General features: G+C 38.2%; 1 pseudogene; it reads left to right on the top strand.

Moving 5' to 3' along the window:
* Nucleotides 1–16008: 16008 nt before the first annotated feature.
* LOC122121639 lies at nt 16009–16651 on the top strand (annotated as a pseudogene).
* The last annotated feature ends 668 nt before the right edge of the window (nt 16652–17319 follow it).

Below are 17319 nucleotides of genomic sequence, written 5' to 3'. Positions count from 1 at the left end.
AGGTAGGCAAATCCAAGAGACTCTTATCTCCAATTAACCCACAAGAAGTCAGAAGTGGAGCTGTGGTTCAAGTGGGAGATCACCAGCCTTGAGAGAAGAATCCAAGCAAGAGTGCAAGGCTCTGAGTTCAAGTCTCAAAGCTAGCAAAAAAAGTTGTCATAAATTCAAAATCCCAAAATACATGGCTTATGAATATAAGCATCAAAGATACGTCCATTAACTTTGATAGATGAAACCCATTGTTACACGGTCCAGGAATATACTCCTGGTTCCATAGGTCCAGTCTGAGCATATATTTTCTTCTTTTTTATGTTTTTTATTGTAAAAATAGAATACAGCGGGACAGTTACATGATTAAGGTAATGAATACATTTCCTTTCCAACATTGTTTCCTCCTCCTTTGTTTTTCCTCTACCATACCTTCCCTCCCCACCTCCCCAGCTCCTTCCTTCCCCCTCCCAAGTTGAGTACACATTTTCTTTAGCTTTATAGAGGAGGAAAAAGCAGTGGCAGGAGAGAAATGCATATTTTTTTGTTTTTGTTGTTTTGTTTTTTGTTCTACTCTTAGGGCTTGAACTCAGGGCCTGGATGCTCTCCTTTAGCTTTTTTAGTCAAGCTAGCACTCTACCACTTGTGCCACAGCTCCACTTTGGGCTTTTCAGGGGTACCTAATTGGAGATAAATATCACTGACTTTCCTGCTTTGGCTGGCTTTGAATCAGGATCTTCAGGTCTCAGCCTGCTGAGTAGCTAGGATTACAGGTGTGAGACACCAGCATCCAACAACAAATGTATAATTTTAAAGTACCAGTCACACACGTGTTCATGTGGTGAGAGGTGGAAGGCAGTACTCATAGAGAGCCAGGCAGTTCATCATCTCAGGTTTTCTCAGCTGGAACCTGGATACAGTAAGTCATTGGTCTGGTAGGTGGATATAAAGTGGAATCTGAGATGCCAAGCTTTTATACTGCTTTTGGTTAATCTCTGAGCCCAAATGATAGTGCCCCTCAGACAAAGGGCCTTCGGACCTGTTACATTATTATGCTCAAAATGGCACAAAATATTAAGATTGGGGAACTCCAGGTTTCTTTTTGGTAGACGAAGAAGTGAGACAAGTATTTGAGTTGATAAGGTTTTGGATAATCGACAATGGTTATTAGAGAATCTCAGAAATTGGACTTTATTTTAAGCAAAATGCAAATCCTACAAACAGAATACGGGTTATGCTTTCAAAATTGATTATTACATAAAAATAGATTGGAAAGTAATTGGACATATCTCCCAATTGAAGCTTTCAGAGTTTGCAGTGTGTGCTAAATTATCTAGACCAGTGGAAAATTGCTTCATAATGCTGGGTCCATATATAGTCTAAAAGTCTGAAACAATAGGACAGAGTAAAAAAATAATCACTGCCCTTTCTAAGACCTAAAATTACAGCAGAGGAAATAAAAACAAAGCTATGGAACCCATAGCAAATGCTATAGAATTCAAAGTGAAATAGAAATCCAGGTAGGGAATTATAAATGCATCCTATCTCACAGAAGTGGCACAGAGAGGAGTACACTGCATTAAGGCACAAGCACCAAATTCTGGTTTGAACCCCCGGTCTGCCATTTAACCCGCCTCATAGAATTGAACAATTTACTTTGCATCCATTTCTTTCTGGAAAATTTGTAGTTATACCGACCCCAAAGCCTAATGTAACTATCACACAGGTTAATAATACATGGAAAAATAACTAGAATAGCACCTAGTATAAAAAGGATAAATAAGTAATAAGATTTCACAGTCTTTGTGATAACTTGATAGTCTTGAAGTCATTAAAAATACATTAAGATGGACAGGTTCTGGTTCTCACACCTGTAATCCTAGCTATTCACTTTTTTTCAATTGATTCCGACTTATCCTGCTTGATTTTCTTCTTGTGTAAGTTTTGACAGATATTTTGGAAGAAATTGGTCTATTACATTTAGATTATCAAATTTGTGGCATAGGATTGTTCACAATATTCCTATATTCCTTTGTTATCTTTATTATCCTTTAACATCATTGAAATCATCAGAGATCTCTTTTATTTCTCATATTGTTAATATATCTTATCCTCGTCTTAAGTAGTATCTTACTGATTTTCTTGATCTTTTCAAAGAATTACTTTTGAATTTATCGTTGCAGGTTTCGGTGTATGGATTTTCTACAAGTTTCATTTATTTTTTCTGGGTGGTGGTAGTGGTATTAGAGATTGAACTCAGGAATTTTTCTAGTTAACTAAAATAGAAACTTGGTTTAATAACTTGAGATCTACCTCCTACTGTATGCATTCAGTGCTAGAAGTTTCTTTCAAAGCACTACTTCTGATGCATTTCACAGTTTGAGATATATTTGTTCGTTTCTTTGTTTAGGTGACACTGGAGTTTGACTCAGGCCCTCACATTTGCTAGTCAGGTGTCATACTGCTGATCCATATCTCCAGTCTTTTTAGCATTGGTTATATACTTCTGAGATGTGTCTCACCCCCTTCCCATATGGATTTTCATCATAGCTGAGATGACTGGTGTATACCATCTTCATTCCATTAAATGAAGTTTTGAAGACTTTTGTTTTCCACCCCGGCTGGCCTGGAACATCAATCTGCCTACTCTCAGCCTTTCACATAGCTAAGACAACAGATATGTACCCTGGACACCTAGCTGTGTTTAATCTTTAAGTATCTTTCTATTATTAATTTATATTATGGATTTCAAGTTTAATTCTATTTGGTCCAAGAACAGGTATTATATTATTTCTATTGTTTTCATTTATCTTCTGACCTGGAATTTTCTCTGTCTCAATGAAAGCTCATGTGTGACCTTTTTTTTTTTCATGTGTGAACTTGAATACAATCCCTTCTAATGTAGATGTCAATTATATTTATCTGACTGATGAAGAATAATTTCATGGGTTCAGAATTCCAGGTTAGTGATTTTTGTTTTTAGTAGAGTTTAAGTATTTCACTTCATATTCTTGTTTGGCTTCTAAAAAAGAAATTCTTGTCTTTGTTCGTCCATAGAAAAATATATTATAACCCCTCTGTACAGTATTTACACAATAAATAAAGTAAAAAAAAGGAAAAACATATTAGATAATGTATATCATGATTGGACTCTCTTACATGTATAAATTGATTATATATTTTAAATTATAGCTGCACATATTATATACGTATATAATATAAAATTATAAATCTTGAGCCCCTTCTAATAATCAAAAACTTTCCTTTAGCAGTATTCTTTTTTATTTTTTATATTTTTATGCTCCCCTCCCCCCCATAGCAGTATTCTTTTAGTTTGTTTTTCTGTGTGCCAGAATTGAGACTTGAACTCGGGGCCTTGGATTCTCTCTCTATTTATTTGAGATTTGAGGCTAGTATGCTACCACTTGAGACATACCTCTGGCTATTTGCTGGTTAATTGGAGAAAAAATTTTCTGGTATTTTTCTGCCCAGTCTGACTTCTTTGACCTGCCATCCTAGGATCTCAGCCTCTTGAGTAGCTATAATTACAGGCATGAACCACTAGCAGTGTTACAATGTAGAAAATAGAAGCAGGTCCAAGGCATGTATATGGTCAGTAGTCAGCTGACTAACTTTGAGAATTCCATTTTCAGAGTTTAGGAATGCTTCCCATTTTCTTATTCTTATATTGAGTTATCAGTTCTTTCTTTCATAAATGCACTTTAAGCAGATTTTGCAAGATTAAGCTTCATTTTTAAGATTCATATAGCTTATAAGTAGTGTAATGACTTTGTCATCAGGGAAAATAAGGTATTTCAGACTCGTTGTCATAGGAACCTCGTAATCCTCTAGAAAGTTCTGCTCTCATGGGGTCAAGGAAGGGTTCCCTCTGATTGTCATAGACATCAGGAAAGTGTCCACGGACTTGTCATCACCTGTCATTGTACTACAGTTCTGCAAGATGCTTAGACCTTTTGGCTATTTTTAATTTATAACCATGAACTATTACAGCATACCACATATAACTGTTTGTGTGAGGATTTTTTCTTCTTTTGGGGGCCTTTATTGTTGTTTGTAGAATTCATTCTGGTAACTTGCTGTTTCCAGAGTTTCTCCTGAAAGTGTAGCTCATACCTGACATTAATTTGGGGAAAGTTCTGTCATTATTATTTCAAATACTTTTTCTATTTCTTTTCCTTTACTCCTTATGATATTCCCATCATCCATATGTAGCGTCTTTTGCAGTTATCCCATATTCCTTTGGTGTCTTTTTTTCATTCTTTGAAATGAAAAGGTATTTTACTATTTTAGGTTATACTATAAATCCTTTGTAAAATGATAATTTTTTATTAATATATTTTATAAAAAATAGTTCGTACTTTCATACAATATAATTGACTATATTTTCATTCTTCCATATTTTCAGTTTTGAATTGTCTTGTTTGTGAAATCCTCTCTCAGAAGTTTTTTCTAGGTGAGTTCTATATTCTCAGATCCTTTTATTTTTTTCCTGTCCAGAGACTAACCTTAAATCATTTTCAACTTACTTAGACACTCATTAACCTGTGTGTCTAACAATTATGTTGCTTTCATCAATTTTAAGTGTATATATATAAATCAGAAAGAGAACCAAAATATTCTGGCAATCTATGTGATGAATTCCTCTTCATTAACAAATGATTAAACAATTAAACAGCTTTACTCAATGTTTCTACTAAAAATGTGCCATGAAAATTATTGCTACAGTACAATGACTATCAGTAAATAAAGTATTCAATATGTGATTATAAGAGACTTCTGTAAAATCAAACTAAATGAATTCCAACTCACATTCTCCTTAGTTAATCTCAAAATAGTCCTAGCCACTCTAGAAAGTATGACAGACCTGAAGTGGAACAGACTAGAAGGCGAAGAAATGAATACAAGAACCCACAGCTATCTGATAAAATGTATGGTGGGAAAACACAGCCTCTTCAACAAATGGTGCTGGGAAAACCAAATGTCCATATATATGACCTCTCTCACACCTTAAATTAATATCAATTCAGAGTGGATCAAAAACCTCAATATAAGAATTGAAACTTTACTACAGGAAAGAGTAAACATTAGAATGTATTGACATAGGCAGAAACTCCCTAAATATAACTCCAGGAACTTAGAAAATAGAAAAGAGACTTGGCAAATAGGATTGTATCAAGCTAAAAAGCTTCTGCACAGCAAAGGACAGGTTGCTAACCTAAAAATACAACCTGTAGAAGACCTCTAGCCAAAAAAGAAATGCAAATCAAAACAGAATCAAGATTCCATCTCATTCTAGACATAATGGCCATCATCAAGAATACAAACAGCAACAAATGCTGGCAAGAATGGAGTAGGAGGGGAGAAAGAACCTTAATTGTTGGTGGGAATATAAATTAGTACAACTTTGAACAATAGTTTAACAAAAAGAATACTAAGGAGCTGAAACATGAGTGAGAGGGATGGGAAATAAGCAGAAGTGAGTAGACAAATAGAGGGATGAATGGTGGGCAAATATAGTCATAATAGTCAATGTGCAGATGTGGAAATGGAACTCAGACATATTAGAAAATAGGCAAGGAAATGGATAGGTGGAGGAGAGAACGATGGAAGCAGTAACTGATCAAAATGCACTGTACATGTAAAGGGACTCATTTAGTTGAAACTCCTTTGTACAACTATCTAAAAATAATTAAAAAGGGAAGAAAGCATGCCAAATGACACAGGAGATATTGGGTTAAAAAATATACTAGTTCTATCCATTTGAATTTATATGTCTCAAAATGTATCAAAATTTTTGACTGGGTGACCACAGCTTTTTCCTCTTCCAGGATCTTGAAGGGCTCCCAAGAGGATAAGCTTAACCTTCATTAGATTCGTACAAACCTATCTCTGCAGATTTAAGTCACTTGACCCTCAAAATTATCTCTTAGCTTAGTGTTTTCAGAAGCCTGGGCAGCTCTGGAAAAATGTTTAGTGAGTTAATGAAAGTGGTCAAATTTTAATCAATACAATGAGCGGGAAGTCCATCAGAGGTGTGGTAAAAACAATGTACAGAAGGGGATTTTTAATACACTAAATCAAACAGTATTATAGTGTAAATGGTGTGTTAAGTCCTGTGGGTTCTAAAACAGAATTCCTGGCTTCCTCTTCTAAATTATCATCTGACCTTTCCCATGACTCAGTTTCCTCATCTGGAAAATAAAATAGTATATATAATTCTAGTGACTTTTCGTGTGCTACTATAGGTATTAGTTAACACAATCATTTTTGTGAGAAGTAAAATTATTAATACCTGTAAAGCTTAAAATTTCATGCCAAGTGTTTTAGTGTGTGTGTGTGTGTGTGTGTGTGTGTGTGTGCGGTAAAATGGGGCTTGTTCACATGCTTGCTTGGTTTTTACTCAAGGATGGTGCTCTGCCACTTGAGCCATATCTTGGCTTCCAAGAGCTTCAATATAGAGTAAATATTTTAAAGGGTAACTATCTTTATTTTTCAAACAGAACATTCCTTCCTTGTCACAAATATTTTAAGGAAAACAAAAATAAACTATAATTCCTAAAATTAAAATGAAATTGATACTTGGAGTGAATTAAGTGATTCATAAACTAAAGATAAAAAACTTGATAAGAGCTGGTGTATGGATGAAGTGGTAGAATGCCACCCTGAGTTCAAACCTCAGTCAAACAAAAAAATGAGTTAATTTTACATTGAACACGGTGGCATATTTATAATCCTAACTATTCTGGAGGTGGAGATAGGGAAGATTGCATTTTTTAATTGTGAAAGTACCGTATAGAGAGGTTACAATTACATAAGCAAGGTAATGAGTACATTTCTTATCAAGCATTGTTGCCTCCTTCTTTGTTCCCATCCCTTCCCCCACATGCGCCCTCCGTCCCACACTAAAGTTGTAAAGTTCGTTTTTCGACATAACGTCTTGTACATCTCATTGTTGTAATGGATCCACATGTATACCTATTTAAACAATTTGTTTATTCCCTTCCCCTCCACAAATTATACCAACATCAAATACAGTGAAAACAGTGGTTATACTGTGGGGGATGGACATACAAAGCAAGAAAGAAATCATCTTATAAATATGTTAGAAAAAATCACAAGAAAGGGGCTGGGAAAGTGGCTCAGTGGTAGATCACTTGCTTGCATGCATGAGGCCCTGGGTTCTATTCCCCAGCACCACATAAGCGAAAAGAAAAAAGCCAGAAACGGTGCTGTGGCTCAAGTGATAGAGCACTAACCCTGAGCTGAAGAGCTGAGGGACAGTGCCCAGGCCCAGAATTCAGGCCCCACAACCGGACCCCCCCCCCAAAAAAAAGAATCACAAGAAAGAAAAAAAAATCATTTGAGTCCTTATCTTAGGGTTCATTTTGCCTAACATCAATTTATCTGACCGTTTTTGCTTGTCTCAGACATATACTGGTTATTGCAAATAAGGGAAACCATGGGACCTATGTTTCTTTGGGTCTGACTTACTTCACTTAATATAATTTGTACCAACCTTTCCATTTCTTAACAAATGGGGCAAGGCCATTCTTTCTGATGGAAGCAGAGAATTTCATTGTGTATATATAGCACATTTTCTTGATCCATTCATCTATGAAGGGGCAGCTGAGTTGGTTCCATATCTTAGCTATGGTAAATAATGCTGCAATAAACGTAGTCGTGATGGTAGCTTTAGTGTGGCCTTGTTTGTGATCATTTGGGTAAATGCCCAAAAGTGGTATTGCTGGGTCATAGGGGAGCTCTATATGGAGTCTTCTGAGGAACCTCCATACTACTTTCCAAAGTAGCTGATATGGAATAATAAAATACCCCGAATAGCAAACACGATCCTTAACAGAAAGAATAGTGCTGGAGGAATATCAATACCAAATTTCAAACTTTACTACCAAGCCATAGTAATGATACCAGCTTGGTACTGGCACAAGAACAGACTTCAGGACTAATGGGATAGAATTGAGAACCCAGAAATGACCTATAGCCATCTAATCTTCGATAAGGGAGCTAAAAAAATAGAATGGAGGAAAGACAGCCTCTTCAGTAAATGGTGCTGGCAAAATTCGTTAATCACTTATAGAAAACTAAAGCTAGATCCTTATATATCACCCTGTACCAGAATCAACTCCAAATGGATCAAAGACCTGGGTGTCAAAGCAGACACCCTGAAAACATTACAAGATAAAAAAGGAGAAAGCCTAGGCCTCCTTGGCACAGGCAGAAATTTTTTAAAAGAGATCCAGAAACACAACAAATCAAAGAAAGGTTGGACAAATGGGAGTGCATGAAATTGCAGAGTTTCTGCAAGACAAAGGTCATAGCTGGCAAGATCAATAGGAAGTCCACTGATTGGGAGAACATCTTCACTAGCCATACAACAGACAAGTGTCTCATATCTACAATATACCTGGAATTCAATTAAATCCCCCAACAACAAATCCTCAAAGAAACAACTGCCCAATAAATAAGTGGGCTAAAGAATTAAAGAGAAATTTCTCGGAAGAGGAAAGAAGGATGGCCAATGAAGAAATAAATGCTCAACCTCCCTAGCCATAAAAGAAATGCAAATCAAAACAACATAGAGATTCCACCTCACCCCAGTTAGATTGGCTATAATTAAGAACTCTATTAACAACAGATGCTGAATGGGATGTGGACAGAAGGGAACCTTACTGCATTGTTGGTGGGAGTATAAACTTGTTCAACCACTTTGGAAAGTAGTATAGAATATTGCATTTTGAAGCCAGCTTGGGTAAAATGTGAGTTTCCAGATCAACCAACAAGCAGGGATAATGGTACACATTATAATTTGATCTATGAAGGATGAGTATGTAGAGGATTGTGATCCGAGGCTGACCCCTGGCAACAACAGAAATGGATACCTAAACCTAACATGCTCAACGTTATCTTTTGCAAAATGTGGAAGAGAAGCCCTTTAAGGCATGTGTGTGTGTGTGGTCTATCTGAATGTCAAGGGTTGAAGTGTTGAAGTAGCATGGAAAATAAAAACATGGACCTCTTCTTGTAGAACTGAGCAGCATAACGTAACTTCTTCTATGAACTCAGGAATGCAGCTCAGCTGAATCCCAGCTTCGAGATATTGTAATAACAGACTTCATCAATTTGTCCTTCTACTGGAAAAAAGATAGTAAAAGAAATATTAGTGCTTAAGCCTCAAACACCTCTCTTTCTCATCCACTTCAGACTTTACATGATGGAGAATGATCAAGTTTTCCTAGGGGGAAAATGCTCACCAATATGGGGCAGGATTTATCAGGCAAGTGCTGACTAATATCTGAGAAAGCAAGATTGGAATAAAGGGGATATTTGGGGGTTTTCTCTTGGGTGGTATTTTTTGTTTGGTTTCGTTGGGTTTTTGCTAATCCTGGGGAATGAACTCAGGGCTAGGGTCCTGTACTTGAACATTTCTGCTCAAAGCTAGTACTTTACCACGTAAGCCACAGCCCTATTTCTGGCTTTCTTTGGTGGTTAATTGGAGATAAATTTCTCAGGAAGTTTTCTTCCTGGCCTTTCAACTGCAATCCTCAGATCTCATCCTCAGCTAAGATAACATGTGTGAGCCACCAGCAACCAGCTGGAATACTTGGATTTTCTTGCTCTTTTTTATCCTGTGGGGCAAGCCAGACAAAATGTAACATTTTCTTTTACCAAATAAGAAAGAGAAACTTTTAAATCCAACTGTATGTGATCTGTTAGAATGAAGAGTTTTAAATTTTATAAAAACTTCATATTTTCATTGTGCTAATGCACAGAATCTTCAAAATCCAGAAAATATTGGTTCTGATTATTATTATTATTTTATGGTCTCAAAAAGAAATTGAAGCATTCCTAAATGGTCATGTTATTCTTTCCCATACTCTCTTTTAAAAGGTCTTTGATGTGCCTCTAAATGTTACTGGTTTCTGTAAGATAAAAGAAATTCCCTATTACCACTTGAAATGTAATGCTCTCCGTTAGAGTTTATGAGAAATTTCTAACTTCCACATAAATTATCACTTCAGTTAACTCTATTAATGTAAATTGTGTCTCTCTTAGGAGCCACAGATTTGCTAAACATTAGTCAAAGAAATAATAGAAGCCATTCTTATAGGAAATGATCAGTTAAAACAATACTTTTGTTTATGAGTATGTGTGTTGTGATTTGGAGTTTTTTCATAGAAGTAGTGGGGATGGGGCACAGGATCTTGTGCACACTTCACAAGAACACTACCACTGAGCTGCATTCCTAGCCCCTCGTGTGCGGTTTTGAAATCATGATGTCACAAGCCTGTAATAGAAATCAGTATAGCAATTCTGGGATTTGCCATGCATTTATGGAAACGCTGAGGAAAGATGAATTTTTAAATGTTCCTGGATGTGGTTTTCATATCCTAACATTAGGGAAACATTGATAAAGAACAAAAAATTAGTAGGTTTCTTGAGTGCTGAGAACAACCATTATCATTTGGGATTTTTTTTTTTTTGTTCTTTTGTGCTAGTACTGGGGCTTGAGCTCAAGTCCCTTAGCCCTTTTCACACAAGGCTGGCTCTCTACCATGTGAGTCACAGCTACAATTCTAGTGTTTTTTTTTTATATATAATTGGAGATAAAAGTCCTGACTGGATTAGCTGCAAATTGTAATCCTCAGGTCACAGGCTCCTGAGTAGCAAGGATTACAAGCATGAGCCACTCATGTTGAGCTGTCATTTTGGTTTTTATCAGCCCATGAAACACATCTTTAATACTAATTTTCATGTTTTGACATTTTAAATTGTGGTGAATTATAAATAACCAAATTTCCAATATATAAGTGTTTAAGTTACATTGCTCATATTCATAGTGTTGTGCAACCATAACCAGTATTTAAATTTTTTATTGCTTCAAACAGAAATTGTAGAGCACATGGGCAGCAAAGATGGCGCTGGGAGAGAGTAGAGTGGGCAGAGCCCAATTGACCTTCCGATCAGTGCCTAACCAGTCCGTGAAGGCCGAGGTGCATGATAGGGTATGACCTTGACAGTGATTGGTTCTTCTTCCTCCCTTGCCATGCCACCCGCCCTTTTTGTCTTTAAAAAGGGCTGCTCTCTGTTAATAAATGAGTTTTCTACCTGCTGGATTTGGCTCCCCCCTGTGTCTGATTGTCTCCAGGGCTGAGGGAGGCTGGGGAACAGGTGAGCTCCGCACTTACCTTTCCTCAGACCCCGTCCGTCTTTCGTGGGACGGACGAAGACCCAACAGAAACTGTATCGTCATTAATCGATAAATTGTCACTCATCTCTTCCTCCCTCTAACTATGGACAATCTCTAATCTGCTATCAGTTTCTGTTGTATATTCTAGATATTTCTTATAAGTACAATCCTACATGAGCTATGCTTTTGCGTCTGGTTTGAAATACTTAGTTTTATAATGTTTTTCAAGGTTGGTGCAGTCCATGTTACAGCATGTACAGAGTGTCATTTATTTCTTGTGGCACATTAATTTCCACACTATGAGATGCCATATTTTGTTTATTCATTCATCTATAAATGAACATTAGGAAGGTTTCTATCTAGTATTTATAAATAAGGCTATAATGAAAACTGGCATCCATGTAAGTTCTATTGTCCATTGTTTGTTTGTATCTTTACAAATAGAATTGTTGAGTCATATTGTAATTCTATGTTAGACTCTTTGAAGATTCACCAACCTGTTTTCTATGTGGTTGTAACATTCTACATTCTCATTAGCTTAGCTGTGCCAAAAGAGTTCAACTCCTCCTCTTTTCTCCCAGTCCTGGGGCTTGAACTCAGGGTCTGGGCACTCTTCCTGAGCTTCTTTTGCTCTACCACTTTAGCAACAGCATCAGTTCCAGCTCTTTCAGTTTATGTGGTACTGAGGAATTGAACCCAGGGCTTCATGCATGCTAGGCAAGCACTCTACAACTAAGCCACATTCCCAGCCCATTTTCTGTATTTTTTTAAAAGTCACAATCATTGTAGAAGGCATGAAGCAGTATCTTCCTGTGATTTTGATGGCATTTTCCTAGCAACATTGGGGTTGCTTAGTGGTGATTTATCTCTCTGCTTTGAAGAAATGTTTGTTCAAGTTCCACAACTATTTTAAAGTGAATTTCCTTTTGTGTTACTTGATTAAGGAGTTCTTCATATATTCTCTGAGGTTAAAATCTATAATATATAGTTATTTTCTCACATTATTTAGGTTTTCTTTTAGCTTTCTTGGTAATGAAACTTGGTCTGTTTAAGAATAGTATCTAATTTTTTTCTTTGGATAAAAAGGGATACAAAAGTTCTTAAAATAATAATAACAGCCATAATTAAAAATGCCATGGTTTTTTCTCTCAGAGGATCATTGTTCTTGGTGTATAATAGATTAATTAACCTCTTTTCTCGTGTGTGTAAATGAAAGCTGCTTTTAGTTAGGATCTCTAGAGTTTTTCAGAGGTTAAAAAATGATAAAATTTGAGAAAACTAAGTATTTATTTCACTTATAGAACAACTTTCTCTCCTCAACCTGAGTAATTATTTATACTATACTATTGGAGTTAGCTAATATTAATTAGAGGAAGGACTTTTGTATCAAAGGAAGGGATTGCATAAGTTGTGGGAATACAAGATGTATTGAGGAATACTTACAGGCTTCTGATATATTTTAGAAAAAAAATTAAATTTAAGAGTATCTTCATCAGGCTGGGAAGTTGGCTCAGGGGTAGAGTGCTTACCTGGCATGCCTGAGGCCCTGTGTTCAATTCCTCAGCATCACATAAGCAAAAAGAAAAAAGCCGGAATTGGCTCTGTGGCTCAAGTGGTAGAATGCTAGCCTTGAGCTGAAGAGCTGAGGTACAGTGCCCAGGCCGAGTTCAGGCCCCACAACCAGACCCCCCCCAAAAAAACAAGGAGTATCTTCATCATAGGATCTACAGAAGTTAAATGAGTCGTGAACAAAGTTGAAATTTGTCCAAACGCACAGAGTACAGAGATGAGACCAAAGTGGGTAGGTACTATCTGGATCTCCTCCCTGTGAAATATCCTCCACATATTAATGGGATAAATGGAACTTTTCCCAAGCACACACAATTCATACACTCAGGATAGAAGCGATTCCATTCAACTATAGGCTTTGGAGGAATTTAACATTCAAAAATAATTTCAAGAGATTCTTGATTATAGTTGACAAAAAGGATTATATTGACCTTTCAGTCGCAAAGCTTTATCCCTATTAGAAAATCTTCAAAAAATGATTTTGTGACTTTGGAGAAAATAATTAACTATAAAGCTTCATAAATTATATTAGGAAAATAAGTTCATAAAATGAAGAGTTGATGCGGAGTTATGAAAGACTTCATACTATTATTCAAAGTCTCTTGGAATCAAAATCTCTTCTCTGTAAGTTTTGAGAAAGTAGAAATGTATCTAGTATTAGAACCATGGATACCTAAAACATTGAGTCATCCCAAAATTCATTGTATCCCTGAAAAGTACATAGAGTTCTAGTATCTTAATGGCACTCTCATGTGGAACCCAACTATTTGTCTTGGCATTTAAAACTGGGCAAGTGTTTTCCAGGGAATGAACCTTTAAAATATTCTTTTCTAAATAAAACAAAGGAAAAAATCCTTCTTAAATAATTCTTTAAAAGGATTCATCAGCTGCAGAGATCTGACCTTATGGGTATCCGGGATGTGCAGGTACAGCAATGCCCTTGTGGAAGGGCTCTGGGAAAGTGGGGCCACACTGAGCTCCTGGCTAGAATATGCTGCCAACTACAGGCAGAGCCCTGTGCAGTCAGGTGACCTATTGAAGTCCTCATTTATTTATTTGTCATTGAAGGCAACTTTGAGATAGTGGTGCAGGCCCTGAAATCAGTAGGTATGGCTGCTCTGCAGATGCACTGCCCCTCATTCAGGGAAGACAGCTTGAGCCCTGGGTAGCTCCTGCAGGTGTTAAGCCTAGCCAGGACAGGTTAGCTGTGCAAGCTGGAAGTGGCCCACAATGTGCTGGCATGTGCAGCAGTTGTTAGACCAGGTGGGATTCCCTCATCTGACTTCACTCATCCTCCCCATCAAGGCCTTTGACACACCCTTCACTTCTGTCCCAACTTCTAAGCATGAAGACTGCCTCCTTGGCTCCATCTCCTGAGAGCTCAGTCACATGACTTACCTGATAGAGCTGAGTGTGGCCCTCTCCATGCTGACAGGGAAGATCCAGATTCTCAGAGTCTCAGAGACTGAAAGGAAGAGGGATGGGTCAAGCACTCTGGTCCTTGGCTTCACAGGCTGTAGGGGCACTGAGTGATAGGTAGAAGAACAGCTTATTCACAAAGCCCCAAGCTCAATGCTCTCTGGAGCTGCACATAAGAGAGCACAAAAGAGAAATAAAGAAGTTAGAGGACCAGGATTGATCCAGAATAGTGAGGGACCTCAGGGGAATGCTTCTAGTTAGAAAGAGACAATGTGTAAGGTAGACATCAAAACCAGGCTTGCAATCCCAACACTCAGAAGCCTGAGGAAGAAGGAAAGTGAGTTCAAGTCCAGCCTGGATAACATAGGGAGACTGCCTCAAAAAACAAGGTCTGGGGGTTGAAGGTGTAGCTCAAATATTAGAGTACCAGCCAGTGAGCAAAAGCATCAGATACTGAGTTTGAATGGTGTCTTTGTCTTCAAAATAAGTAAAGAAAGAGAGAAAGAGACAGACAAAGAGAGAGAGAGAGACAGAGAGACAGAGGAAGAAAGAAAGAAAGAAAGAAAGAAAGAAAGAAAGAAAGAAAGAAAGAAAGAAAGAAAGAAAGAAAGAAAGAAAGAAAGAAAGAAAGAAAGAAAGAAAGAAAGAAAGAATAAAGAAAGAAAGAAAGAAAGAACAAAGAAAGAAAGAAAGAAAGATAAGGGCTAAAATGTGCCTTTTTGCTACGTGTTTGACTAGCACATGAAAAACCCTGGCTGTAATTCCTAGCATAGATAGGAGGAAGAGTGGGGGAAAGCAAGAAGAGCAGGACAGAGAGGGAAAGCGGGAGGGGGAAGGGAGAGGGAGAGGTCTCTGTGAAAAGAACATGCTAACTAATGGGTCTAGAATGTTGCTTTATAAGGCATAGCTAACTATAGTGACTCCTGTAGTTGTCTATTGTGGTGCAAAAAAAGTTCCCAACACTGTGTGACTGGCATTATCTCAGGTCAGGTATAGAAATCTGGCTCAGCTGGGTGACATGAGGTTGTTGTCAGCTGACGGTGGGACTGCAGTATCACCCTGGCCTTCCTGAGCAGATATTAACCCAAGATCATTCATGGGAATTGGGGGAATGCCTGGCCTCCTCCACAAGCAGGATTCTCATAAGGCCTTAGCTAATAGTTTCACCCATTTGCAGCTATGATATCAAGAGGGGCATGCACAAACAGACAGTGAGGGACTCAGTCAGAGACAGGGTCCAGCTGCCCCTTTGCTGATGCTTGCTGCCAACACTATCTAAATCAGAATTATTGGATTGTGGATATGGTGCCTCAGTTGGGGATGTCTGGCTTTCCCTTCCTGGCTCTACAGTAATGGATTCTTCTATTGTTAGAATAATGGCTCTTTTTTCTTACTAATGCCTCATTTCCCCTGTAGCAAGCTCTCAGAGTGGATGTTTTCTCCAAGATCATGTACATAACTCCTTTCATATAAAAATGGTTGTTGATAAAATCTGCCATTTAGGTGAGATGAAGACAAAGGTTTCATTGGTTCAGGTTAATTCTGAACCACACAGCAAGCCCAGCAGCTGTAGACTGTGTGAAAGCAAGGGAGCCAGGCTGCATCCCAGTGAACCATATTTATGGACACAGACATTTGCATTTCATGTAGCACCATGTGTCAAAACTATTTTCACAGACTCCATGCAGTCAGGTAAGAACAAGACTTGCCCTGCAAGTCTTTGTTCTCTGTGACAGACAAGCAGATGGATTGCTCACATCCATTGTTGCTCACATGGAACTCCTCTGATTTGTGCTGATTACTCCATGTTCTACAGCCCCTTCAGGACATGATTGAGAATGCTGGACCTGGCCAATTGTGCTCTGAACCATGTGGACATGAACTTCTTGGCAGACTGTATCCATGCTGCCCAGCTGGATGTGTTGCAACTCAGTATACACAATCTGCTTCATTTATATCCCTCTACTTTCCTCAAGCTGCGGCAACAGGTTGTCCAGATAGTGCGGGTGTGGATCCCAGTGGAGTGTGCTATTACCCATAGCTATGTGGTCATGATGATCCTGGGCCTGTGTTCCTGCCACTATCTCTAGGAGCTCAAGATCCTTGCTAATCTGCTGTCAGCCTGCACCCTCAACTGCCTCTTCTCTGCACTGTGTAAACTCCCTGAACTTCATTACATGGAGTTCCTGGTGCCTAAGGAATGTTACCTGGAGAGTACCAGGATGGCTGGCATGTCCACATAAGATCAGTAGAAATATGCTTGATTGCAGAAGAGCTGCATGCCGTGCTACTATGGGCCAAGCAGGAAGACATCCCCACCTCCCACCACTCTTCAGGAGTTTTCACCCAATAGTTAATGAGACCAGCAATGAGCTTTGTGCTTTCTTTCTTCAAGCTTTCAAAACTGCTTTAGAAAACTTTCCCAGAACACTAAAACAAGTAGAGTAGGCCCTTGAATTGTGCTAAGGAAATGTCTTGCATTTCAACCAGCCCTGTTGCCCAGAGATCAATCCCTATATCAGATCCTAAGCCTGAGATGTAAGCAACTGTAGTTTCAATGAAAAACCTTTGTTAGAGAAAGCTGTAGATAAACATGACAGACAATGTAGGAAGAAAACATGCCTTCTAAATGTGACATCGGAGGCCCTGGGGTTCAAGTCTTTTTCCTTTTTTGTGCCAGTCCTGGGGCTTGAACTCAGGGCCTTTGCACTGCCCCTGAACTTATTTTACTCAAGGCTAGCACTGTACCACTTGAGCCACAGCACCACTTCTGGTGTTTTCTGCTTATGTGTTGCTGAGGAATCGAACCCATGAATTCATGCATGCTAGGGAAGCATTCTATCACTGAGAAATATTCCAAGCCTCCTGGGATTCAATTATAGGACTAGGTGAAGCTGTTTCAGCAGAGGTCCAGGCATTGTGGTAGAGTGTTCAATTGGACCTAGGGCAGCATGTATTGGAAGCAGTAACAGGGAAAAATCAGATCACTTGTCACAGAATACAAATAAAAGGTAATGGGTACATTTCTTATCAAGCATTGTTGCCTCCCACTTTGTTTCCTCTTACCATCCCTAATAAGAAATGTACTCATTACCTTGCTCATGTACTCATGTAAT

The sequence above is a fragment of the Dipodomys spectabilis genome, unplaced genomic scaffold (genome assembly GCF_019054845.1).
Source record: "Dipodomys spectabilis isolate Male_0828 unplaced genomic scaffold, ASM1905484v1 ptg000192l, whole genome shotgun sequence".
Taxonomy (NCBI): Eukaryota; Metazoa; Chordata; class Mammalia; order Rodentia; family Heteromyidae; genus Dipodomys; species Dipodomys spectabilis.
Note: the sequence above shows the minus strand (reverse complement) of the source record. Positions and strands in the feature narration are given on the sequence as shown.